At 39.4% G+C, this 9,002-nt stretch overlaps 1 pseudogene; it reads left to right on the forward strand.

Moving 5' to 3' along the window:
• Nucleotides 1-747: 747 nt before the first annotated feature.
• Nucleotides 748-1,414, forward strand: LOC106006049 (annotated as a pseudogene).
• Nucleotides 1,415-9,002: the final 7,588 nt, after the last annotated feature.

The following is a 9,002-nucleotide window of genomic DNA, read 5'->3' on the forward strand; positions in this document are numbered from 1 at the left end:
CAGTCCAGCTCCAACAAATTCATGCCTAAGCCCCAGCATGATGAGGCACTAATAAAAGAATGAATGAAGAATTCATGTCTAAGGCCACTGGTATGACAAGACATCAACCATGTTAGTTTAGGTACCTTTGCTGGTAATGAAAAATAGCATACAATTAGAGACTCACTTCTTCCATGCATCCTAGATGCACTTTCCTTCTGTTTTCATGTAGAATATGATTATCTAAATTTTTTTTATTCATCATGGGAGGTCAAATACATTGTGTTCAGAAAATACCTTGCCAATCATAATCCAGGAACTAGGGCCCTGAGGTGGGTGACCTCAGAAAGACACCATATGAGCAGGGATCAGTGATACTAGGAGTGAGGGCTGGCCATTACTACCTCTGCACAGATTCTGTGGGCACAGCAGTGGCAGGAGGAACAGCAGGCCTATTGGTAGGCATTACCATAAGATACCACTACGGAAAGAGGTAGTAAAGAGAAGAAATGATTACTTAATTTAACCGTTTGAAAAAAAAAATGATACATGACAGAATTAAGGGTATATAAAAACCATACATAGAGTCCAGCCTTTCACTATGTGAGGATGCAATATGAAAACTGTGAACCAGAAAGATAGCCTCACCAGACAGCAAATCAGCTGGTGCCTTGATCTTGGACTCTCCAGCCTCTAGAATTGGAGGAAAAGGGAAAAAACAAAAACAGTGGTAACAAAAGAAACAAACAATAAAACAGATAAAAATCTTTTCAAAAACAGCTACTTAATATAAAAAAAATGGCAACTTGAAGTACAGATTCAGAATGAGCATATTACTCACCTCAAGGACGAGATACAAGAGATAATGGCCAAAACCAGCACAGAGAACTCCTGCCTGAAGAGAAACACTGAACCAAATAGTTCACAGTGCCAGAACAAATGTGACACAGAGGAACTCTTGTAGGACTGAGACTGAGAAACTTAAGTCTGAATACCAAAGACAAGAACTGGATTCATATGGAGATTGAAATGTTCCTTAGAAAGAAGCTGCAGAAACTGGTGGAGAAGCTAGGCTTCTGGAAGGAAGAATTCAATATGCACACAGAAATGAATATAAATGAATATAAACAGAATTAACTAGATGCTCTCAAAGCTGCAAAGGTCTTTGACTTAGCACACCTTCAAGGCCTTGCAAAGATGCTAGGAGAATATAAACAGGTCATGATTACAGATCATATAGAGCAGGAGAAGACCAGGAAGGAAGTAAAATGGGATGACTTGTAGTTACACAGCATTATAAAGCTCCAGGCCTGGTGGCAAGGGGCTGTGCTACAGGAAGAAATGGGTTGGCTTCAAAATGCCTAAGCAGGACAAAGATGGTATCAAGGATTCAAAAGGAAAAGGCAAAGCTAAGTGGAGAGGCATGAAAAAGTAATTGAGTCATCTGTGTTTTCCTATAATATTCTGGACAGGACAAAGAAAACTTGAAAGCATAAGAAACATCTTTTACCATCACAGATAACTCATCTGTGGTTGATTCCTATTTGGACATTCCTCCCACCTTTTTAAAGATTATTTATTTATTTGAGAGAGAATGGTGGTGAGAGGCAGAGGGAGAGGGAGAGTCTTTTTTAAAATTTCTTTTCACTGTTCCAGAATTCATTGTTTATGCACCACACCCAGTGCTCCATGCAATAAATGCCCTCCATAATACCCACCACCAGGCTCACCCAACACCCCACCCCCTCCCCTCCAAAATGCTCAGTTTGTTTCTCAGAGTCCACAGTCTCTCATGATTTGTCTCCTCCGCCAATATCCCCCAACTCACTTCTCCTCTCCATCTCCCCATGTCCTCCGTGTTATTCCTTATGCTCCACAAGTAAGTGAAACCATGTGATAATTGACTCTCTCTTTTTGATTTATTTCACTCAGCATAATCTCTTCCAGTCCTGTCCGTGTTGGTACAAAATTTGGGTATTCATCCTTTCTGATGGAGGCATAATACTCCATAGTATATATGGACCACATCTTCTTTATCCATTCATCCACTGAAGGACATCTTGGTTCTTTCCACAGTTTGGCGACCGTGACCACTGCTGCTATGAACACTGGGGTACAGATGGCCCTTCTTTTCACTACATCTGTGTCTTTGGGGTAAATACCCAATAGTACAATTGCAGAGTCACAGAAAAGCTCTATTTTTAATTTCTCAAGGAATCTCCACACTGTTTTCCAAAGTGGCTGTACCAACTTGCATTCCATCCTTTCCAACACATGTTGTTTACTGACTTGTCAATTTTGGCCATTTTAACTGGTGTAAGGTAGTATCTCAACATGGTTTTGATTTGAATCTCCCTGATGGCTAGTGGTGATGAACATTTTTTCATGTGTCTGTTAGCCATTTGTATTTCTTCTTTGGAGAAGTGTCTCTTCATGTCTTCTGCCCATTTTATTGACATGATTATCTGTTTTGTGTGAGTTGAGTTTGAGGAGTTCTTTATAGATTTTGGATATCAGCCCTTTGTCTGTACTGTCATTTGTGAATATCTTCTCCCATTTCGTGGGTTGCCTCTTTGTTTTTTTGACCTTTTCCTTTGCTGTGTAGAAGCTTTTGATCTTGATGAAGTCCCAAAAGTTCATTTTCGCTTTTGTTTCTTTTGCCTTTGGAGACATATCTTGAAAGAAGTTGCTGTGGCTGATTTCGAAGAGGTTACTGCCTATGTTCTCCTCTAGGATTCTGATGGACTCCTGCCTCACGTTGAGGTCTTTTAACCATTTTGAATTTGTCTTTGTGTATGGTGTAAGAGAATGGCCGAGTTTCATTCTTCTACACTTAGCTGTCCAATTTTCCCAGCACAATTTATTGAAGAGACTGTCTTTTTTCCACTGGATATTTTTTCCTGCTTTGTCGAAGATCAGTTGACCATAAAGCTGTGGGTCCATATCTGGGCTCTCTACTGTTCCACTGGTCTATATGTCTGTTTTTGTGCCAGTACCACACTGTCCTGGTGATCACAGCCTTGTAGTAAAGGTTGAAGTCAGGCAATGTGATTCCCCCAGTTTTGTTCTTCTTTTTCAACATTTCCTTAGCAATTCAGGGTCTCTTCTGGTTCCATACAAATTTTAGGATTGTTTGTTCCAGCTCTTTGAAAAATGCCAGTGGGATTTTTATTGGAATGGCATTGAAAGTATAGAGTGCTTTAGGCAGTATAGACATTTTTTTTTAATTTTTTATTTTTTATAAACATATATTTTTATCCCCAGGGGTACAGGTCTGTGAATCACCAGGTTTACACACTTCACAGCACTCACCAAATCACATACCCTCCCCAATGTCCATAATCCCACACCCTTCTCCCAAACCCCCTCCCCCCAGCAACCCTCAGTTTGTTTTGTGAGATTAAGAGTCACTTATGGTTTGTCTCCCTCCCAATTCCATCTTGTTTCATTGATTCTTCTCATACCCACTTAAGCCCCCATGTTGCATCACCACTTCCTCATATCAGGGAGATCATATGATAGTTGTCTTTCTCCGCTTGACTTATTTCGCTAAGCATGATACGCTCTAGTTCCATCCATGTTGTTGCAAATGGCAAGATTTCATTTCTTTTGATGGCTGCATAGTATTCCATTGTGTATATATACCACTTCTTCTTTATCCATTCATCTGTTGATGGACATCTAGGTTCTTTCCATAGTTTGGCTATTGTGGACATTGCTGCTATAAACATTCGGGTGCATGTGCCCCTTTGGATCACTACGTTTGTATCTTTAGGGTAAATACCCAATAGTGCAATTGCTGGGTCATAGGGCAGTTCTATTTTCAACATTTTGAGGAACCTCCATGCTGTTTTCCAGAGTGGCTGCACCAGCTTGCATTCCCACCAACAGTGTAGGAGGGTTCCCCTTTCTCCGCATCCTCGCCAGCATCTGTCATTTCCTGACTTGTTGATTTTAGCCATTCTGACTGGTGTGAGGTGATATCTCATTGTGGTTTTGATTTGTATTTCCCTGATGCCGAGTGATATGGAGCACTTTTTCATGTGTCTGTTGGCCATCTGGATGTCTTCTTTGCAGAAATGTCTGCTCATGTCCTCTGCCCATTTCTTGATTGGATTATTTGTTCTTTGGGTGTTGAGTTTGCTAAGTTCTTTATAGATTCTGGACACTAGTCCTTTATCTGATATGTCGTTTGCAAATATCTTCTCCCATTCTGTCAGTTGTCTTTTGATTTTGTTAACTGTTTCCTTTGCTGTGCAAAAGCTTTTGATCTTGATGAAATCCCAATAGTTCATTTTTTCCCTTGCTTCCCTTGCCTTTTGCGTTGTTCCTAGGAAGATGTTGCTGCGGCAGAGGTCGAAGAGGTTGCTGCCCGTGTTCTCCTCAAGGATTTTGATGGATTCCTTTCGTACATTGGGGTCCTTCATCCATTTTGAGTCAAAGGCAGTCCTGAGAGGAAAATATATAGCGGTACAAGCCTTTCTCAAGAAACAAGAAAGGTATCAGGTACACAACCTAACCCTACACCTAAAGGAGCTGGAGAAAGAACAAGAAAGAAACCCTAAGCCCAGCAGGAGAAGAGAAATCATAAAGATCAGAGCAGAAATCAATGAAATAGAAACCAAAAAAACAATAGAACAAATCAACGAAACTAGGAGCTGGTTCTTTGAAAGAATTAATAAAATTGATAAACCCCTGGCCCGACATATCAAAAGGAAAAGAGAAAGGACCCAAATAAATAAAATCATGAATGAAAGAGGAGAGATCACAACTAACACCAAAGAAATACAAACTATTATAAGAACATAGTATGAGCAACTCTACGCCAATAAATTTGACAATCTGGAAGAAATGGATGCATTCCTAGAAACATATAAACTACCACAACTGAACCAGGAAGAAATAGAAAGCCTGAACAGACCCATAACCAGTAAGGAGATTGAAACAGTCATTAAAAATCTCCAAACAAAAGCCCAGGGCCAGACGGCTTCCCGGGGAAATTCTACCAAACATTTAATGAAGAGCTAATTCCTATTCTCCTGAAACTGTTCCAAAAAATAGAAATGGAAGGAAAACTTCCAAACTCATTTTATGAGGCCAGTATCACCTTGATCCCAAAACCAGACAAGGATCCCACCAAAAAAGAGAGCTATAGACCAATATCCTTGATGAACACAGATGCGAAAATACTCAACAAAATACTAGCCAATAGGATTCAACAGTACATTAAAAAGATTATTCACCACGACCAAGTGGGATTTATTCCAGGGCTGCAAGGTTGGTTCAGCATCCGCAAATCAGTCAATGTGATACAACACATCAATAAAAGAAAGAACAAGAACCATATGATACTCTCAATAGATGCTGAAAAAGCATTTGACAAAGTACAGCATCCCTTCCTGATCAAAACTCTTGAAAGTGTAGGGATAGAGGGCACATACCTCAATATCATCAAAGCCATCTATGAAAAACCCACAGCAAATATCATTCTCAATGGAGAAAAACTGAAAGCTTTTCCGCTAAGGTCAGGAACACGTCAGGGATGTCCATTATCACCACTGCTATTCAACATAGTACTAGAGGTCCTGGCCTCAGCAATCAGACAACAAAAGGAAATTAAAGGCATCCAAATCGGCAAAGAAGAAGTCAAATTATCACTCTTCGCAGATGATATGATACTATATGTGGAAAACTCAAAAGACTCCACTCCAAAACTGCTAGAACTTATACAGGAATTCAGTAAAGTGTCAGGATATAAAATCAATGCACAGAAATCAGTTGCATTTCTCTACACCAACAGCAAGACAGAAGAAAGAGATATTAAGGAGTCAATCCCATTTACAATTGCATCCAAAACCATAAGATACCTAGGAATAAACCTAACCAAAGAGACACAGAATCTATACTCAGAAAACTATAAAGTACTCATGAAAGAAATTGAGGAAGACACAAAGAAATGGAAAAATGTTCCATGCTCCTGGATTGGAAGAATAAATATTGTGAAAATGTCTATGCTACCTAAAGCAATCTACACATTTAATGCAATTCCTATCAAAGTACCATCCATCTTTTTCAAAGAAATGGAACAAATAATGCTAAAATTTATATGGAACCAGAAAAGACCTCGAATAGCCAAAGGGATATTGAAAAAGAAAGCCAACTTTGGTGGCATCACAATTCCGGACTTCAAGCTCTATTACAAAGCTGTCATCATCAAGACAGCATGGTACTGGCACAAAAACAGACCCATAGATCAATGGAACAGAATAGAGAGCCCAGAAATAGACCCTCAAATCTATGGTCAACTAATCTTCGACAAAGCAGGAAAGAATGTCCAATGGAAAAAAGACAGCCTCTTCAATAAATGGTGCTGGGAAAATTGGACAGCCACATGCAGAAAAATGAAATTGGACCATTTCCTTACACCACACACAAAAAAAGTATAGACTTTTTTAAAAAAGATTTTATTTATTTATTTGACAGGCAGAGATTACAAGTAGGCTGAGAGGCAGGCAGAGAGAGAGGAGGAAGCAGGCTCCCTGCTGAGCAGAGAGCCCAATGTGGGGTTCCATCCCAGGACCCTGGGATCATGACCTGAGCCAAAGGCAGAGGCTTTAACCCACTGAGCCACCCAGGCGCCCCGGCAGTATAGACATTTTAACAATGTTTATTCTTCCGATCCATGAGCATGGAATGGTCTTCTATCTTTCTGTGTCTTCTTCAATTTCTTTCATGAGTGTTCTGTAGTTCCTTGAGTACAGATGTTTTCCCTCTTTGGTTAGGTTTACTCCGAGTATCTTATGGTTCTTGGTGCTATAGTAAATGGAATCAATTCTCTGATTTCCCTTTCTGTATTTTTATTGTTAGTATATAAGGCGGCAACTGATTTCTGTACATTGATTTTGTTCAGTCTTAAGCAGACTCCTTGCTGAGCATAGAGCCCCACTCAGGGCTCAGTCTCACAACCTGTGCCAAAACCAAAAGTGGGGCTCTTAATTGACTGTGCCACCCAGGTGACCCCCGCACCCCCTTCTTTTTAAGCAAGCTCTATGCCCAGTGTGTGGCTTGAACTCATGACTCCAAGATCAACAGTTGCATGTTATCCCAGGTGAGGTCTAGTAATTTCACTTTGCCCATTATATTAATTTTCAAAGCCTGAATTAGGATTATATCATTGATAAGGCTTCTTGATATTTTGAAACAATTTGGCCAAGTAGAAGTATTTCTAAGGATGTTGTGAAGATTCTTCTTTGCTCTTTATCCCCAGGGCTGGGGGGGATAGGGCGGGGAACAATTCATGGGTTTAGTTACAGTGTTGCAGTAAAGCTTCAGGATTTCCTATAATGTCTTTGATCCTAATTTCAGTCAACTTATCTACAGTGAAAAAAACTTATGATTAAAATGAAGTATTCAGAAGGAATTACAAGATGATGTTTATTTTTTTAAAGATTGGCTGACTGATTTGAGAGGAGAGAGAGCACAAGCAGGGGGATTAGCATCAGAGGAAGAGGAAGAAGCAGGCTCCCCGCAGAGTAGGGAGCCCAATGCAGGGCTTGATTGCAGGACCCTGGGTTTGTGATCTGAGCAGAAGACAGATGTTCAACCAAATGAGCCACTCAGGTGCCCTACAAGATGATGTTCATCAAGTACCTAATGTAATTTATACAGAGCAAAGTTCAAGATGGGTCCTAAAAAACAAATCCAGAGATTTAAAAATATTATTAAGCACCCATGTAAAAATAGCAGGACACCTTAACTCTATCATTTTTACCATACGTGTTAATAATACAACTATGCCTGCACCTAAGAACCCCACTGTGGCTCTTCCTCATCATATTCTTTTCCCTTTCTTCTAGTAGCCACCATGGTCCTGACATTTGTGATAATGATTTCCTTAATTTTCTTTATAGTTTTTTTTAACTTAAGTATACATTCTTATGCAATATAGTTTATTTTGTCTTGTTTTTGAACCTTTTTATGAATGAACACATATCATTAGAATTTTTTGTGACTGTCTTCTTTAGCTCAACATTATGTTTATAATAGCAGGATACAGCTGTTTTTCCTTCATTTTCATTTCTGAATAGAATTTTCTGAATACAACAGAATTTATGTAAATATATTTAAATGTGTGAGAGAGACTCTTTTTTAATCTATCTGTTCATGTGGTAGATTACATAAATTGATTTTTTTAATATTTTATTTATTTGAGAGAGAGGGAGTGGGTAAGAGACAGAGTGTACACCTGTGAGGTAAGAGGCAGAGGGAGGGGGAGAAGCAGGGTCCCCACTAAGCAGTTGAGCCCAGCATGGGGCTTGATCTCAGGACCTGGGATCATGACCTGAACCGAATGCAGACACTTAATGGACTGAGCCACCCAGGCATGCCATAAATAGATTTTCTGTTTTATCATCCTTGTACTCCTGGATACTGCTAATATAGCAGGATGTATCATCCTTTTAAAATATTGCTGCATTGGGTTTAACATCTTGTTTAGCAAATTTGCATCTATAGCCATGAGTGAGATATACCTTTATCTTTTCTTGTATTGTCTTTGAATGGCTTTGAATATTGTAGGGGAGGAAAAAAAAATGTTCTCTCTACCATTCTAACTTCTCAACTGGAAACCCTATAATGAAAGGCAGAGATGCAAGAGGAAAACAAAGAGAAGTTTATTAACATGTATACCTCATGTATACATGGGAAACACCCAGGGGGAAATGAGTAAGTCTCAGAAATGCCTTAGAATTCAGACTTTAGGTATTTAACCAGAAGATACAAATGTAGTGATCCGAAGGGGCACCTGCACCCCAGTGTTTATAAAAGCAATGTCCACAATACCTAAACTAAACTATGGAAAATGCCCAGATGTCCATCAACAGATGAATGGATAAAGAAGATGTGGTGTATATATATACCATGGAATATTATGCAGCCATAAAAATTGAAATCTTGCCATTTGCAATGATGTGGATGGAACTAGAGGGTATTATGCTAAACGAAATAAGTCAATCAGAGAAAAA

The sequence above is a fragment of the Mustela putorius genome, unplaced genomic scaffold (genome assembly GCF_011764305.1).
Source record: "Mustela putorius furo isolate JIRA1106 unplaced genomic scaffold, ASM1176430v1.1 tig00003836_pilon_pilon_pilon, whole genome shotgun sequence".
In the NCBI taxonomy this organism is placed as follows: Eukaryota; Metazoa; Chordata; class Mammalia; order Carnivora; family Mustelidae; genus Mustela; species Mustela putorius.